At 42.2% G+C, this 18,549-nt stretch overlaps 1 protein-coding gene across 4 annotated transcripts in view; it reads left to right on the forward strand.

Moving 5' to 3' along the window:
- tshz1 (teashirt zinc finger homeobox 1) overlaps positions 1-18,549 on the forward strand; it is a 244,555-nt gene that overhangs the window by 122,498 nt on the left and 103,508 nt on the right. The window contains exon 3 of one of the 4 annotated variants that reach the window (XM_043688644.2): positions 813-6,674. The exons of the other annotated variants lie outside the window; for them this stretch is intronic. The gene's annotated coding sequence lies outside the window, so the exon portion shown is untranslated. Of the gene's footprint in view, positions 1-812; positions 6,675-18,549 lie in introns of those variants that run through there. 4 annotated transcript variants of the gene reach the window in all.

The following is an 18,549-nucleotide window of genomic DNA, read 5'->3' on the forward strand; positions in this document are numbered from 1 at the left end:
AGACACGGAATGCTGGAGAAACTCTGCAGGTCTAGCAGCATCTATGAAGAGAAAAAACAGATTTAATGTGTCAAATCCAGTAGGAGTCCTTTTCAGAACACTCTCCACATCTGCTGACAGACCTGTTGAGTTTCTCCAGCATCCTATGTGTTTTAGATTTCTAACATCCACAGTATTTTGCTTTCATTTTAAAGAAACAAGAACCATGTCTAAGGGAGGTGTGAATGCCAAACAGTGACCAACTGCTATCTTACAAGGCAGAAAGATTTCAACAAGAAAAGGACACAAAATGGGGACAGAGATTACAATTTGAAATTGTTGAACTCATTGTTGTGTCCAGAAAGCTGCAACATGCCTGATCAAAAAATAAGGTGCAGTTCTTCATGTTTATGGTCAGCATCTTTGGTTTTCATGGTGGCTCAGTGGTTAGCACTGCTGTCTCATAGCACCAGGGATCCGGGTTCAATTCCAACCTTGGGTGTCTGTGTGCAGTTTGCACGTTCTCCCCATGTCTGTGTGGGTTTCTGCTGTACTGCAGTTTCCTCCGACAGTCCAAAGACATGCAAGTTAATGGATTGGCCATGCTAAATTGCCCTATAGTGTTCAGGGATGTGTAGGTTAACTGCCTTAGCCACGGGTCCTGTAGGGTTACAGGGATAGGGTAGGGGGATGGGTCTGGGTGGAATGCTCTTCAGAGGATGGGTGTGGACTTGTTGGGCTGAATGGCCTGTTTTCCACACTGTGGGGATTTTATGATATATGATTTCACCTGAGCTGCTGATTATTAGCAGTATTTTCTGTTTTTATTTCAGAATTCCAGCAACGACAATATTTAACTTTTGAAGGACATTATGGTGCAGAGGAAGAGGCCATTTGGCCAATGTACTCATGCTGTCTCTTCAATAGAATAACTTCTTTAATCTCTTTCCTAATACCCTGCAAACTTTTCCTTTTTGGAAGTTGCTCTTTCCATCATCTGTCGAGGAAATTAGTCCAGTTAATCAGAGCTGCCACACCGCCACCCTGGTATTTTTACCCATATCTGTAGCCTCTGGTTACCAACCATCCTGCCATTGAAAACTGCTTCTCCATATCCAATTAAACTTCGAAGATCTTCTGCCACAATGGTTTGCTTTCCTACTTTTGAGTTAAAAGCTGCAGACTCAAGTCCCTAGAAGATGCATTCCTAAAGCCTATAGATCAAATATCAATCTGCCAATCTTTCCAATACATGCCAGTGAAAGCTGGTAAAAGAAGGAGAGTTTTCCGGTCAACCACATGTTGGAAAGAAATTTGGGGCTTCTATTGTCCCTGTTCATAGCACCAGAGTACAACATGCATATTGAAGTGCATGTTGCCATAGCAACGTGGACTCCTTGAGTGAACTTAATGCACCATCGCCACACCCCCATAATGATGAGATGAGACACAATATCTAAACATTGAAAATTACTATCCAGCTATTTTATTAACCCTCTAAAGGTCACATAACATTTCTTCTAAACAAATGTTATAAATCCATCTAATTAAAGCAAGATGATGAATATTAAGAAGTAAATTTTTTCAGTGATTAAATTGTTAACAATCAGAGCTGTTGATAAGCCCAAGATATCACAATAATGTAAGAAATTCTAATTTCATTTTTCATAAAGCAATGACCCCTTTAGTCAGAGGTTATATATTGAAGGTAAGATTTCACCACTGTTCAGTGATTCTGGACTGAAAATTCTGTTTTTTTTAAGCATTATTTTCAAATAATTAGTTGATTACTAGGGCATAACCACATTTACGACTGAAGAAGCCTTGTATGAAGTGTACCCATAGTTGTAATGTAGAAAATGTGACAGCCAATTTGTACACAACAAGCTTCCAAAAGCGACACTGTGAAGGTGACCAGGTGATTTTTTTTTAAAGGGATGTTGATTGAGAAATAAATATTAGCCCGGACACTGGGCATAATGCCCCTTTATTTCTTTAAAAAGAGTGCTGTGTGATGTTTGTCGTTGACTTGAGAGTGCTGAAAGTGCTTCAGTTTAAGGTCACATGTGGAAGACAGATCTCAAACAGTGCTGCGCTGGATTGTCATCTTGAGATTTTCTTGTGAACAAGTTTTTGGAGCGGTACTGGAATCTCTCAATTCAGAGGCAAAGGCACTACCAACTGAGCCACCATGGCTGGGGAAGAAAAAGTTAAAAAGGCCCAAAGGCTCCAGTTTATATATTCTATGGACAGAACTTATTTTCACCCCTGTGGTGAGTGAGTTTGATGATAGGAGAGACATTTAAACAGGTGGGAGGGTGGAAAGTGAAGAATCTAGTTATCTCTCCTCTAATTAGGTCTGTGGCAAGAAGACCCATGGACAACTTGTCATCCAACTGTTTGTGGATCTCCTTATTAAAGCCCATATAAGGCCTCATCCCACAACTACAGAATGCGGACAGGGACTTGACAGGGAAGGCCAAGAATTAAACCCTGTCAGGCTTTCTTGTGGGCTTCCAGGGGAGGAGAGATTTCCTTGTTTGAAGGCACTCCAGTGCCTGTTTGAGGGATTTTCCCTCAGGAGAAAATGGAAAATGCCAAGAGCTAACCCTCAGGGGCTTTGGTGGTAATGTGCTGTTGCCTCTATTGTTAGGCCAGAAGTCCTCGAAGTCCCACCCACTCCGGAGGTGTATCATACCACACCTCACCAAAACAATTAAAAAGAAGAGCCAGTCTCTGCCCTTTCTGCCAATACCACCCTGCTCCTCCTGGACTTCACCCTACAAAGCCCAACCTAACCACCACTACCCTGTCCCTGGGTCCATTGGTGATCTTCAGCCTCTGATGCCAGTGGGGCTGCAGAATAACAATTAAGTGTCAGTCTCTGACTGGCCAGAAGCTCTGGGATGAAGGGACTTCTGCCCCATGGAACTTGATAATGTGGAAGGTGAGTTGCTGCCCAGTTAAGTGTTTCGTTGGCATTTAATCCAATTGGCTATCCAGAAGAGAGGCAATATTGGATTCTAGCTACTCTCCAGCTAGCTGGTGGGCATCTGCTGCCTCCATTAAATATCACTTGGTTCTTGTACCTTTGTTAAATGCCAACAAGAGTAAATGTTCCATATTCAACTTTATTTTGCAGCTTCCAAAGTCCAAATTCTTTGTTGTATGACTTTTGAAACATTGTATTGTTAACTTGCTACTCCAGAAATATAATCTTTTTATGTATAATCAATTAAGATGCATTTATTGAATAGTTTTGTCAACATTAGAACAATTATTTCACTTTGTGGTCTGAACACAACCTGACAACACAATCTAAATACTTTTAAAATTTACCTGGAATTCATTTAAACCTTCAGGAATTGCAAACAATGTCATTCATGCAATCAGATTGTTGAAATGTTAATAGAGAGAGTACTGATGCTAATTCAATCTATCTTCCAACTGTGCCACAATACTCTTGGCAGTTTAATTTTCTCTCAGAGTGCACTGGTTAATGTGTCTAAAGAAAATTCTTGTTTGCGCTAAGTTAATGTAGTTACTATCGGCACAGTGACATGGGGCAGCATGATGTAATAGTGGTTAGTACTGCTGAGTCACAGCACTAAGGACCCAGGTTCGATTCCAGCATTATCTGTGTGTTGTATTCACATTCTCACCGTGTAAGTGTGGGTTTCTGTGAGGTGTTCTGGTTTCCTCCCACAGTCCAAAGATGTGCAGGTTAGGGTAGATTGGCTATGGGAAATTACTCCATAGTGTTCAGGAATTTGTAAATAGAGGTATACAGGGATAGGGTGGGGGCAGGTCTGGGTGCTCTTCACAGGGCTGAATGGCCTCTATCTGCATTGTAGGGACTCTAAAGTTCTATCCTGACCTGAAAGCAGATGGTTGTCAGAAACCAGCCACTACAGCCCTTATACACTGCTGCAAGAGTTCCTCAAGGAAGAACCCTCCATCAAATTACCTTGAGCTGCGTGACTGTTTCTTGATCATAATGCTAGGAGTGGAGCTGTTAGTTGGTCAACTTCAAGTGTGCATTGTGTTAGTCTCATAGCTAGTATGCAATTTGCATTTATCAGACATGCTCAAAATAACATTAGTGTTACACAACATGTAACCAACGAGTACTCTCAATTTCCATCTTACCAGGCCACTTGCAGCAGAACACACAGAAGTGTGCAAAGATTGTAACCAAATTGTTTGTACTAATGCAGACACAGCACTGCCTTTATTTTTAATATATAGACATATAGGTACCAGGATCTGTAATGGAAGCCTATTGAATCTTTCAATATTACATTACCCACATCTAGTACTTAGTTTATGAAAACTTGCCGAACAAAACTCTATCAACCATAGATTTGAAATTTTCTATGAACACCCAGTTTGAAAGTTTTATTTGGGTGAAGGTTCTATCCCCTTGTTTTGGGCATGTCCTCTCACATGCACACACACACATGGAAATAGTCTCCATGTACCAAATAAACTCTTTCAATTATCTTAAGTACCTCTCTCAGTCTCAATGTTTAAAATAATGTCTGCACCCTTCTGTATAATATGGCTATCCCTCATTTGATTTCATGTTAATGTTCAGAGTTATATCTGAGCATCGATACACTCTAACTCACAACAGAGCATCTCTTGCCATATGTTGCATTACATGGTGTCACAGAGAAAATAAATTGCATTTGCATTGCATTTTCAGCTGGTACAGCTGTTGCAGAACCTTCTGTCTTGTGCTAATCTATGATATCACGTCTGAAGCAACACCCAATTTTATCATCTAGGATGCAAAAAGAAAATTGGTGTTTTAATGGAATCTAAAACTGAAAATAGCTGTCTGCTGTTTTAGAGGTAGGCAAGTCGGAAATATACTGTATGGATCTAGAAAATGTGTTGCTCACAAAATAGCTGTCCCACCATTCTTCAACAGATTTGATTGACTTAGATCCACAATGTAGGAGTGGCCACAAGTCTATCCTTTCAAATATGGCATCTCCTGTATAGGAGATAACCAGGAGAGATGGAATCCATCGGGGTCTGAGTGATTTGGGCTGCAGCGAGAGGAATGTCAGAATTGGGTGAGAAGTCGAGTGAGGCACATCACGATATTGATGTCATCTCACCCCATCTTTCATGCTTTTCATAAGCAACGTGGTGATATTTTTACCAGGCAGCAGCAGTTTCCCGTGGGCGGTGATTAATGCTTTTAAACGTCGGTGTTGATGGCCCAACCTGTGTCATTAATATTCGAGTTGCGACCTTACCAAACTTGCCATCAAACTGAACATCGGGTAAACCCAACACGAAAACTGAGCGGGTGCTTGGTGGGCTGAGCTTGACTCTTGCTCCAAACGACATTCACGTTGCACGTTGGGCACAAGCATCTCAGGTCAGTCTCCATGGGTACTGACCATACATATCCCATGTTGTGCGCTCAAGGACATGTGCCCAGCTCATGGACTGGACCAGGCTGCATCTCTGGGCTCTTCACTCTCTAATTGCACTCACTCACCTGAGCCTACCTAGTTGCACGCAGCATCCCGTTTTTGCATTTCCTTGCCCTGCCTATTGCATGTATCCCCCCTCAACCAGGGACACCAGGCTCACAGTCATACTGTCTTACCTTGCCATTTAACAGGGGTTCTATGATATAATACAAGAACATTTTGTTGTCTCAGTGAAAAATATATTGTCTATAATTTAAGGCTTTTCCCTTTCTTTATGTCATCTTTCCTTATGTAGAGAATGACTCAAGAAATTGGGGCCACAACACAATATTCAAATGTATGTAGCAGCAGAGATAAACCTCTCTCCAGCTGATGAGCGAGCTTTTCCATTTTGATGTTAAGTTGTCACAGAAATTTGAGGGTGCATACATGAGGATCAGTGGTTGGCACAACATTGTGGGCTGAAGGGCCTGTTCTGTGCTGTACTGTTCTATGTTCTATAAGTTATGGCGGCGAGTGTCTTACACAGTGCCGTATTCACCAAGACCCAGTGTGAGTTATGTCACATGATCACCTGCTTCCCAGCTCATTATAAAATGAGGTGTTGCATGAGTTAGTCGCTAAATCACACATGGCAAGTTGGATGATGCTGTCACTTTAAAAAGTTAATTCTCTCCTTGGTTTTTTTTTGAAGAGAGGTCGTAAAAGTAGGAGGTGCCAAAGTGTATAGTTTAACAATGGAAGGGGATCTGCAGCATCTGCAGTCCTCACTTTCTCCTAATGGAAGGGGATTGGTCAGTTCAGGTTGTTTTTCTAATTTGTTTTAGCTGTAGCAGTCACAAGATGTGAGAGTCCAAGGGTTACAAGCTTCAATAAAGAATTCCTCTCACTTTCTGAAATCTCTCTCTAGATGTTGTTCTCTCTTGCCTATAAGAATCTGTGTTTGAATTCAACTTTTTATCAACAAGTGTGTTTATGTGATTTTACTGTACAGTTAATTGTTAATAGTGACTGTATCAGGCCAGTTAAATTAAGTTTCCAATAGTTAAGTTGTTCAAAGTTCCACTTTATTTTGTTTGTGTTTAAATAAATTCTGTTTTGCTTAAAGCTGAGTGGTTTGACCAGCTGCATCCCACCTGCAATATTCACTTCACATCTGTCTTTAAAATAAGAAAAAGTTAGAGTCTAGGCTACATTAAAATATTTTGAAGGAGTCTGGCCTGGTCCATAACAAATGTGAGCCAGAAATTCTCGTCTACCAAATTTAAAAGTCAGCTGGACATTGTTTCACTCTCTGCAAGTCAGAAACTTCACCGGAACTAGTTTAAAGAGGTGTTTCCTGCTGAACATGTCCTGTGGCCATTTTTAAAATTCATTCGTAGTGTCAGGGCATTGCTGGCTGGGCTATCTCTTGCCTCCAATCTCCAACTGAATGCCAGAGGTGCTTGCCAAGAAGAGAAAACTGACCCCAGGTTTGCTGATGCAGTGTTACAGATACTGCCAGACACGGTCACTGAAAGAAGGTCCATCTGGTTTCTGAGGGATGGCACCAAGAGAACATCTCTTCAGGCCCACCCAGCTTTGGAGTAGATCAAAGCACACATCAGTCCCACTGAGTTCAGCTCTGCCACTGCACAGGCATCTCACATACAGTCATAGCCTGCAAGCCTCAGCATCACATGCACAATGCACACTCAAAGGCAATAAATGCTGGCCCAGCTAGCAATGCCCTGATCCTATGAATGAATTAAAAAAAAAGGCTACAGGATACATTCAGCAGGAAACAACTCTTTAAACCCAGATCCATGGCTTCAAAATCACACACAGAGAGAGAAAGGGAAAAGGAAACTTTCTAAATGGCATGTCAGTGGTATAGGTGTACAGTCATTGTTGTAGGTTTTATTATACTAAGAGGACATGTGAAGGTTCTCAATTATGATTTATGAAGCAGTTTCCACTGTCAATAGCATGTGTTGTGTTTCAGTCATACACCCTGGAACTTCCCTCAATCAGTAAACTGGATGATTAGAAGTCACTTCATCCAAAGGGAAATGCACTCTAATTTGTGGGATTGTAGTCAATGTGTTACAGGTGAAACTCAGGAATACTGAGGATAACAATAAAGGTCTCTGGGAGGAACCAGGGCTTTGGAATGTCCAGCTGGTGGACTCTACACAAAGCCATCTCACGGGAGTGATGATGGGATCTGTGATGCTTCTATATAAGTCAGGAGGAAACCATTTCTGGGGTTCTCAAGGCTACACTACAACTTTAAAGTTTATGTTTGTGAAGTAAGCAACGGCCAAATCACATTTCAATTTACTATAAGTATGGAGCCAAATGGACGGAACAAACACACACTTTGTAGCCCATAGTACTGGTAATATTGTTAATGAGGATGCTCCGACAATGCAAGAGTACAGTGAAGGCTCATTGCATTCTGAAGCAAGTGAGGGTGTCAATGTACAGAAGAAGCAGTCACAGGATGTGGGATAACTTCAGTTTTGTTGATGAGGAGTGATCTCAGAGAAGTCGATATGACTTTGGCACAAGGATTATATTAGAGCAAACATTCAGGGGCATGAGGTAGTGTAAGCACTCACTGTCTCACAGCTACTTCAGCACTACTTGTTGTCTCAAAGCAAGGCTACGCAAAGATTTTGGCTTTCACAGAGGTGAGAAGATCAGAGCTCCATTTGAATGAAGAGTCAACAGCTACCTGATGATGGAACAACACTCCAAAAGCTAGTGCTTCCAAATAAACCTGTTGGATTATAACCTAGTGTTGTGAGATTTTTAACTTTGTCCATCTCAGCTCCTCCACATAACTTTTTTTTTGGGTTTTGATTAATCAAATACAAAACCACTCAATTGTTGAGGAATACGACATGTCGCAAGCAGAGATCAGACAACCAGATGTGCAAATCAAAACACAACATGAGCAGAAAACTTCTCTACCCAGCTCAGTCATCCTAAAAGCAGGTGACTATAAGGTTATCTCTGGCCTCTCTGGATCAGTACAGCACTGCTCTTTGTTCATCACATCGATGGTCATTTTTGCTCCATCTCAGAATCCTCACCCTCACCATCCTCCTCAAAACGATTCTTGTCCCACTAGCATCCTCTCCTCTATCAAAATATCTCTCTTTGTGACTGAGATTATGGAGGGTACTACACACTGGTATGAGGTGGGACACTTTCAGTGGTATCCTGCACAGCACTGCCTAATGAGTCAACCCATGAAATTCATTATCAGGGGCCTATGGTCTTTACAATGGCCCTGGTTGAAGCAAGGGCCGGTGTTATGTTTCTCCTTGACAGCAATCTGAGGATTTCTTTGAGATACCATCAGCCAGGAGTGGATAGTCCTTGTCTCCCAGCAACCAGCCTTGTATGGACTGAGGGCCTTCGAAAATGGCTGACGTCTTTGAGTGGTGCAGGATGTAGGCATTATGGCAGCTTCAGGGATATCTGTTGAGGCCTGCAGAATTTGGTGATTGTGGTCACAAGAGATTTGAACATGAGGAAGTGGAATCCTTTTCTGTTGTTGGAGACAGTGGGTTCATGATAAGGTACTCTGATTGCTACATCAGTGCAATCAATTGCACCACGATCCTATGGAAGATCAGGAATGGCTAAGAGTCCTAACTGCCTGACACTATGTCTGGGGTGGGGTGGGAGGTGGGTGGGGGGGGGAGGTGGCAGAAGTGGTGGTGGTGGTGAGAATCCTCTGAATGAAATGGCACTGTCCCTGGACTTGTATTGGACCAACCACCTGATTAACTGTGGTCAAATAGAGGCTGGCGAGCAAGGTTACATGCTCAGCAGCTGCTTGGTCTTTGCAGTCATTTGATGTGAAGCGGTCCCCTCGCCATATAAGGAGGGAGAAGTTCATTGCAAAAGGTTGCCTTGAGAGCAGAAATCTGAGCTTTTGACCTTTGCTTGGTGAACTCATTGCACCCAGCATTATTGTTGGCACCTCAGGGATTGGAAAATCTCACCAATAGTGAGCAGTTGACAGTAGGAGTTGAGGGATTAAGATTTGAAATGAGATTACTGCATGCCCTACTAACCTCCACACTGCCCCCTCTCCGGGATGGACACGAATGTGGACACAGACATAGACACACACCTGACTTCTTGCACTTTGCCATGGAAATGTGATGATATGAACTACTTAGAGTAATTGTAGCTCAGTGGGAGGTCTTACTCATTTCTGAGTCAGAACATTGTGGGTTCAAGTGATATTCTAAAAGGATGAACACAAAATATCTAGGTTGGCACTCCATTACAGTACTGAAGATGTGTTACACTTTTGGAGGTGTAATCTTTTACGTTAGATATTTCACTGAAATTCCATTTGCCCACTCAGATCAACTTAAAAGATCCCACAGTATTGTCTCAAAGAAGAGCAAGTTACTTATTTCACCAACTATACCTTGTGTCTGTTCTTCAGTCAATATCGCTTAACATCAAATATTAAAGAGATAAATACGGGGGATCTAAAATGGCGGCGATCTGAGAAGATCACACTGCAGAGCTTTGCATCGCAGCAGGAGCAGACGGTCCTTTAACCCACCCAACCCAGGTCATCAGGAATTCTTGGGGCTTTGGAAAGACTGTGGAGCCTGAAGAAACATTTAAAAATGGACTTACCTGTATTTTCAGCTGTCTAGAAATGCCTAAAAAGGGAGGAGGAGCATCTGAGGCCTGGCCTGCAGCTCAGCCTGCAGCAGCCTCAGAGCTGATTACTCTACAGGACCAGCTCTCGAAATCTCACAAGATGTTGGGGAAACAGATTGAAGAGAAGCTGGCTCCAGGCTCTCTCATGCTGCAGAAGCATAAGCAGCAGCTGGGAGACCTGGAGAAGAGGATGGATGAGGTGGAGCACAGGGTCACAGCAGTGGAAGCTGATGCCAGTTCATTCAAGGAAGAGATCCAAGCCCTGAAGATGCAGGTTCGCAATTTGCATGACCAAGTGGATGATCTTGAAAGCAGGGGCAAGAGAAAAAACATTCGGATCATCGGTCTGCCTGAGGGTAAGGAGGGTGAGTGGCTTGCGGAGTTTTTTGAAGATTCACTTCCGAAATTCCTTGACATGGAGACTGGCATGAGAGGATTGAAGATAGAGAGGGCTTACCGGGTTGCAGCACGGAGGTCGGGTCTGGGTCAACGCCCTCGTCCTTTCCTGGTGCAGTTCCATCATTACCGGGATAAGGAGAGAGTCATGGAGGCTTCCAGACTCCAGGGGAAGGATCCAAAGGCCCTAATTTACAAGGGGTCTAAGATCATGTTTTTTCAGGACTTTTCAGTGGCAGTGATCCAGAAACGAAAATCGTATGATGATGTCAAGAGAAGATTGAAGGAGCTTAGGATACAGTACTCCCTGAGATATCCGGCAGTGCTTCGGATCATCTTAGACGGATCCATGTATCTCTTTGACACACCGAAGAAGGCAAGAGACTTTATGGACAAACTAATTTAAACAATTGTAGTATGTATAAATATTGTTTCTTGGGTATGCGTTTATCATTCTGTAAAAGAAATGGAGGAAATCCGGTTGGAGCTTTGTTTTTCCCCTTTTTTTTCCTCTATTGATAATAATTTGGTTCAAACTATGTCTGGCGGTGGTTAAGATGTACATTTTAAATTTCTAAGTTAGGACATACCAAAGGATGGGCGGTGTATTTATTCCACCTTTTTTTTATAAAAGAATTTTTTTTAATTCATTTTGATATTCTATGGGGTGTTTATTCTTTTTAGCTTGTGCTTGTGATGCAGCTCTAGCTGGGAGAAGTGAAGATGGTTGAGATGGTCAGATGCCTATTTATAGGCAGTTCGGGATGGGTAGTTGCCCCCTCCGGGCAGGGGGTGAGTTCCCCTACTCAGCGCTATTGGCGCTTTATATGTTGGCTTATTTTCTGGTTTTTGTTGTTTTTTATTTTTAATAATTTTGTATGTTTGTTAAGTGTAGTGGTTTTAGTTTATGTAGTTTTTATATTTGGTGGACCATGCGACACTAAGGCTCAGCAATTTGTGGTTCGAGTTCCTCCTCTCTGGAATTTAAATGTAATTGCAGAAGATTATGGCTAATGATTTGATTAAATGGTGTACCTGGAATATCAAGGGAAGTCACTCACCAATTAAGAGGAAGAAGGTACTCTTGAGTCTTAGAAAGGAGAAGGTGGATAATGCTTTGTTACAGGAGACACATTTGGATGACAAGGATCATCTGAAATTATAGCAGAATGGCTTTGACCGAATTTATTTTTCATCATTTAATACCAGAAGTAGGGGAGTGGCTATATTGGTAAGGAAAAATCTCTCATTTAAATTGTTGGCATGTGTTAAAGACACATACGGGAGGTTTGTAATTCTTAAAGCCTTGATAAATGGGGAAGAATATGGCGTTTTAAATGTTTATTGTCCCCCAACTCATCCTCTTAAATTCTTGGTAGATGCTTTTTCTAAACTGATAAGTCCCAAGTCTCGGCATATCATTATAGGGGGAGATTTTAACTGCCTCATGGACCCCACAGTCGACAGGTTGCCTAAAGGTCTCTCGATACCCTCTGCACAAACTAAACAGTTATTGGGTTTGTGTGGGGAATTAGGATTGGTGGACGTCTGGAAGTGTCTCCACCCTACAGGTAGGGATTTCACGTTTTTCTCCAATCCGCACAGATGTCACACGAGGATTGATTTTTTTTCTGACCCCAGCGGTAACCCTGGATCTGGTGGCATCCTGTACGATTGGTAATATTGCCATCTGTGATCATGCTCCAGTGTACCTCATGGTTAAAATTAAGGATGTTACAGTGGATTCAAGGTGCTGGCGAATGGACCCCTTTATTCTGATGGACAGCAAGTTTATGGAATATTTCTCGAGGGAATTTCGGGCATTCCTAGACATCAACATAGGCTCACTTGATAGCTCATCTGTTCTCTGGGAAACTGCCAAAGCCTATGCCAGAGGGTTAGTTATTTCATATTCCACAAGTAGGAAGTGGCAGAAGGGTGAGCAGCAACGTCTCCTTGAAGCATGGTTGAAGGTAGCCGAGAAGGCCTATTTTGACAGACCCTTGTTGGTCAAACTACAGAGGATTACGGCATTGTGGTCTGCACTAAATTCCATGCTCACGCAGTCGGCAAAGAAGGAGCTGGCTTTTGCAAAGCAAAGGTTATACGAGCATGGTGACAAGCCAGGCAAATACTTAGCATACCTTGCCAGAAAGAGAAGTGCCCCACAAACCATTACAGCAATTTGGGAAGAGTCTGGGAACCTAACATGTGATTCTAAAAAGATTAATGTAGCGTTGCAGAGATTCTACTCTAAGTTATATCAATCTGAGAATTGTGAGGAGGGGCAGGCCAAAATGGAATCCTTTTTTAGAGATCTGAAGCTCCCAGGTTGACTCCCGAACAACAGTCCTTTCTCAATGCCCCATTATCAGAGCAAGAAGTGCAGGAAGCTGTGAGGCAGCTTCAGAGTGGAAAGGCACCCGGTCCTGATGGAGTTCCCAGTGAATTCTATAAGGAATTTATAAGTATACTGTCAGGCCCGATGCTGAATATGTTTAATGATTCATACAGTAATGTTTGTCTCCCACCATCTCGGAGAGAGGCCAATATTTCACTTATCCTTAAAAAAGGGAAGGATCTGAAAGACTGTGCTTCATACAGGCCCATCTCGCTCTTAAATGTGGACTTTAAGATCCTCTGTAAGGCTCTTGCATTAAGGCTGGAGATTGTGTTACCCTCTATTATTAAAGAGGATCAGATGGACTTCATAAAGGGTTGCAGATCCTCCAATAACGTTAGGAGGCTGCTTAACGTAATTCAAACATGCCAACAGCAGTCAACACAGGGATTGGTGATTTCTTTAGATGCAGAGAAGGCATTTGACCGAGTTGAGTGGCCGTACCTTTTCTATAGGTAAAAACAATGACTGCAGAATCTGGAACCCAGATTCTGGATTAGTGGTGCCTGGAAGAGCACAGCAGTTCAGGCAGCATCCGAGGAGCACTCCTCAGATGCTGCCTGAACGGCTGTGTTCTTCCAGCACCACTAATCCAGTACCTTTTCTATACTCTAGACCGGTTTGGTCTGGGTGAAGTTTTCATAAGATGGGTAAAGGTTCTCTACAGTGTACCTCTCGCTGCGGTCATTACCAACGGGGTACGATCAAGCAATTTTAATATTTCTAGGAGCAGTCGGCAGGGCTGTCCCCTTTCACCATTACTTTTTACGTTGGTGATTGAACCGTTGGCAGAGGCCATTCATGGGGATCTCAATATATCAGCTCCAGAAGTGGGGTCAAAATTACATAAGATCTCGCTGTATGCAGATGATGTTCTAATTTTCTTGACAAATCCAGCAGTTTCAGTGCCTTGCCTGACACAATGCATTCACGCATTTGGCACTTTTTCAGGGTATAAGATTAATTTTGCTAAATCAGAGGCTATATCTATGGGTGGTCTTATGAAAGAGTTGGCTCTTGAGAGTGATTATCGATTCCCATTAAGTGGTCACAGGGTGGTTTTGTGTATTTGGGCATATTCATTACTCCAGTTCTGGATTGGCTGTTCAAAGCCAATTTTACTCAATTATTTGAAAAAATTAAACAAGATCTCCAAAGATGGGAGGCACTTCCAGTCTCATGGTTGGGTCGGATAGCGCTTATTAAGATGAATATTCTCCCTCGTTTGCTATACCCTCTGTACGGATGCTCCTCCTGATTTTCAATAAACAAACACTCAGGAGACTGAACAGTTGGTTCAGCTCCTTTATCTGGCACCGTAAACGGCCCCTCATTAAATTAGCCAAACTGCAGTTGCCTCACAGATTGGGGGGAGTAGACCTTCTGGACATTAAAAATTACTAATTAAGCTCGCTTTTGACCTACGGAAGTATTTGGGTTTGTGGGGACCCTCTTTCAATATGGGTAGATATCGAAGTCTCCCAGGCAAGGTGCCCCCTTACCAGTTTGCTGTTTTTGGACAAGGTGAGGACAGTTAGGGAATATTACCATAACCCAATACTCATCAATACTGTTAAAGCATGGAGGGCAATTCGGTAGAGGGAAGGTAATATTGGCAAAACATCTTTGTTTACACCTTTAGTGGGTATGCCAAGTTTTCAGCCAGGTATGATAGATTCAGGATTTAAATGTTGGGCAGCTAGGGGTATATCTGGCATGGGTGATTTATTTGAGGGAGATGTAATGATGTCCTTCGATCAGTTAGTAGGGAAGTACGAGTTACCTAATAGAGACCTCTTTCGTTTTTTTCAAGTTAGGGATTTTATTCAAAAAAGGACCACACTTTTGACTGATCCCTACAAATCTGATATAGAAAGAGGGGTATTAAGAGCTAAGAGTACACTCTCTGTCAGTACTCTATACCACCAATTGGGGGGTGCCACCTCAGATGAGTCTGATCGACTCTGCAAGATGTGGGAAAGAGAGCTGGGTGTTGAAGTTTCTTCAGAGGCATGGGAGGATATTTGGGAGAATGCAAGAAAGATATCAATTTGCAATAGGACCCATGCTTTACAGTTGAAGATTCTCCACATGGTCCACTTAGCCCCAGACCGTTTGTCAAAATTTAAACCAGGGGTATCTTCAGCATGCCCCAAGTGCAAGGTCTGTACGGGTACTCTTACCCATTGTCTTTGGTCTTGTGACAGGCTTCAAACATATTGGAGTGCTGTGGTGAGAGCAATGAAGAGGAGTTTACGTGTAGAGGTGGAGAAGGACCCTATTTCGCTCCTTTTGGGCCTACCCATTGTATTTCCTGCAGACTCGCATAAGGCAAAACTTTTCAATATTCTTACATTCTGTGCAAGGAAGAATATCTTGCTAGGTTGGATATCAGAAAAACCCCCAGGCCTGTCGGGTTGGCGGAAGATTGTTATGGAGCATATTCCCCTGGATTTTCTCACAAATATGGTACACCACAAAACTGAGAATTTTTACAAGACATGGCAACCCTTTTTGAAATACCTGGACACAGATTTATCTGCCTCACTAACAAGGGCTTTTATATAGCCATAACGATTGTGTTTCATGAGTCCAATATCCAGGGAGGAGGAACTGTGAATGTATGAGTGTTTTGTTTGGCTGGGCTGAGTTATTACTATTTATTTGTTTGTTGTTAGGTATTTATTTAGTTAGTTAAATAGCTAGTTTAGGTTTTTTAAAATTATATACTTCTCTATATATGTTTATACATTCGTATAGGAGGGTGGGTTGGGGAATTCTTTTTATTATTTGGGTTTAGTTTTGTACTATTTTTGTACTGTTTTGAATTGCATTTGTTTTGTATTTGTTGTAATATTTAAAAATCTATTTTTTCTTAATAAAATATTATAAAAAAAGAGATAAATACACAGATCATCATCATGTTCATGGGAGCTTGCTGTGTACAAATTGGCTTCTATGTTTCCTACATAACAACAAATACTATAGTTTTAAAAGTTATTTAATGAGTTTTGAAGCACTTTGGGATTCCCATTGGATGTGAAAGCTGCTTTCTGAATGCAAATCTCAGTACTCATAGAATCCCTACAGTGTGGAAGCAGGCCATTCAGCCCATCAAGTCCACAATGACTCTCTGCAGAGCATCCTACCTGGACCCAACACCCTACCCTATACCTGTAACCCTACATTTCCCAAGACTAAATTTACTAGCCTGCACATCCCTGGACAATTTAGCAAGGCCAGTCCACCTAACCTGCACGTCTTTGGACTGTGGGAGGAAACTGGAGCACCCAGAGAAAACCCACACAGCCATAGGCAGAATGAGAAAACTCTGGGCAGGGTTTATACAATTAATAGTAGTGCCTTAAATAGTGGAACAGAGGAACCTAGGGGTTCAGGTACATAATCCTTTGAAGTTTGCATCACATGTAGACAGAGTGATTAAAAAGCTGTTTGGCATGCTTGTCTTCATTGCTCAGTCCTTTGAGTATAGGAGTTGGGAAGTTGTGTTGAGGTTATACAGAACATGGGTGAATCTGGAGTATAGGAGAAAGTGAGGCCTGCAGATGCTGGAGATCAGAGCTTAAAAATGTGATGCTGGAAAAGCGCAGCAGGTCAGGCAGTATCAAAGGAGAAGGAGAATCGATGTTTCGGGCATAAGCACTTCTTCAGGAAAGTTTCCTGAAGAAGGGCTTATGCCCGAAACGTCGATTCTCCTTCTCCTTTGATGCTGCCTGACCTGCTGCGCTTTTCCAGCATCACATTTTTAAGCTCTGAGTCTGGAGTATAGTCCAGTTCTGCTGTCCTGTTATAGGAAGGATAGGATTCAGAAGAGATTTACCAGGATATTGCTGGGTGTGGAAAGTTTGAATGATAAAGAAAGGCTGGATAGGCTGGGACTTTATTCACCGAAGCGTAGGAGGTTGCGAGGTTATCCTATAGAGGTTTGTAAAATCATGAGGTGTATAGGTAGGGTTAGTAGCAGGTGTCTTTTTTCTAGGATGCAGAATTTCAAGAGGAGGGGGTATATTTTTAGGGTAAGAGGAGAGAGGTTTAAAAAATACATGAGGCGTAAGTTTTTTTTTTACACCTGGGCACAGAGGGCACAACTGCACCCGTCTTCCCCAATGGGCATTGAGGATGGAGCTACATTTTCCCCCTGTGCACAGAATACAGAGATGCTCGCATGTGGAATGAACTTCCCCAGGAAGTGGTGGATGTGGGCACACAATTACATTGTTTAAAAGACACTCAGACAAGTAGATGAATAGGAAATGTTTGGAGAGATATGGGCCAGGAGTAGACAAGGGCATTAGTTTAGTTTGCAATTATGGTCAGCATGGACTGATTGGACCAAAGGGTCTGTTTCTGTGCTGTATGATACTGACTCCACACAGACAGTTACCCAAGGCTGGAATCAAACCTAGGTTCCTGGTACTGTAAGGCAGCAGTGCTAAACACTGAGCTACTGTGCCCGCCCTGAGATCTGACTACTCAACATAACAGATTATTAATCTTACGATCTTTTTGGTCTCTGTGGTTCAGAGTTCAGTGTTGTGCAGTGCATTGCTGAGCCATGAAGGGAGTTCGCAATGCTTAATTCTAAGCCAAAAACCACTGCTCAATTCGAAGCTTAAAATTAACTGTTTCAGACTGGCCCAAATACATGGGTCCTGAATCTCAGTTTGTTTACTACTTATTAACTGTTCAGATAAAATATCACATAAACAGTTTCAAACCTGTGTTTGTTGGTTCAAGTTAGGAATTTTTAATCTGATTTTCCCACTGAGAATTGCTTTGTCTGGTTATATCACTTTTTTGTGCAGCAACACATAGGAAATGGAATAGATTTTTCTCAGTTAAAAGCTATTAGATCATTCCTTGAAGAAGACACTTTGCTGAAAGTGAACTATTGATTTTTTTTTGCATACAGAAGAGTTAAATAATTTGCTATCTGACATCCCTGGTCATTTTAGGGGCAATTTTCTATCTCTTGTAATTTTGCTTAAGGACATCACTCAATTACAAATACAAATGTGGGCGGCACGGTGGCACAGTGGTTAGCACTGCTGCCTCACAGCGCCAGAGACCCGGGTTCAGTTCCCGCCTCAGGCGACTGACTGTGTGGAGTTTGCACATTCTCCCCGTGTCTGCGTGGGTTTCCTCCGGGTGCTCCGGTTTCCTCCCACAGTCCAAAGATGTGCAGGTCAGGTGAATTGGCCATGCTAAATTGTCCGTAGTGTTAGGTAAGGGGTAAATGTAGGGGTATGGGTGGGTTTGCGCTTCGGCGGGTCGGTGTGGACTTGTTGGGCCGAAGGGCCTGTTTCCACACTGTAAAGTAATCTAATCTAATCAAATATTTTTGGGCATAGGTTTAAAGAGAGATTTTTGATTGGTCATAAAATTGAGAGGCAAGTGCATAACTTTCTTATTGAATAAGACCATGTATTTATATAGTACCTTTAAACATGGTAAGGCCTGCCTCAAGGGCTGATTAAATACAAATATATCTTAGCATCCAAGCAAGAACTTAGATTTATATAAAATCTTTACCAGTGTAAATTTCTTAAAAATATTTCACAGCAATGAACATCAAACAAAATTTGAGACTGAATCATACAAGACATTATTAGGACA

Source organism: Chiloscyllium plagiosum, unplaced genomic scaffold (genome assembly GCF_037043375.1).
Source record: "Chiloscyllium plagiosum isolate Xiang-an unplaced genomic scaffold, Cpla_swu_hap1 HiC_scaffold_4, whole genome shotgun sequence".
In the NCBI taxonomy this organism is placed as follows: domain Eukaryota; kingdom Metazoa; phylum Chordata; class Chondrichthyes; order Orectolobiformes; family Hemiscylliidae; genus Chiloscyllium; species Chiloscyllium plagiosum.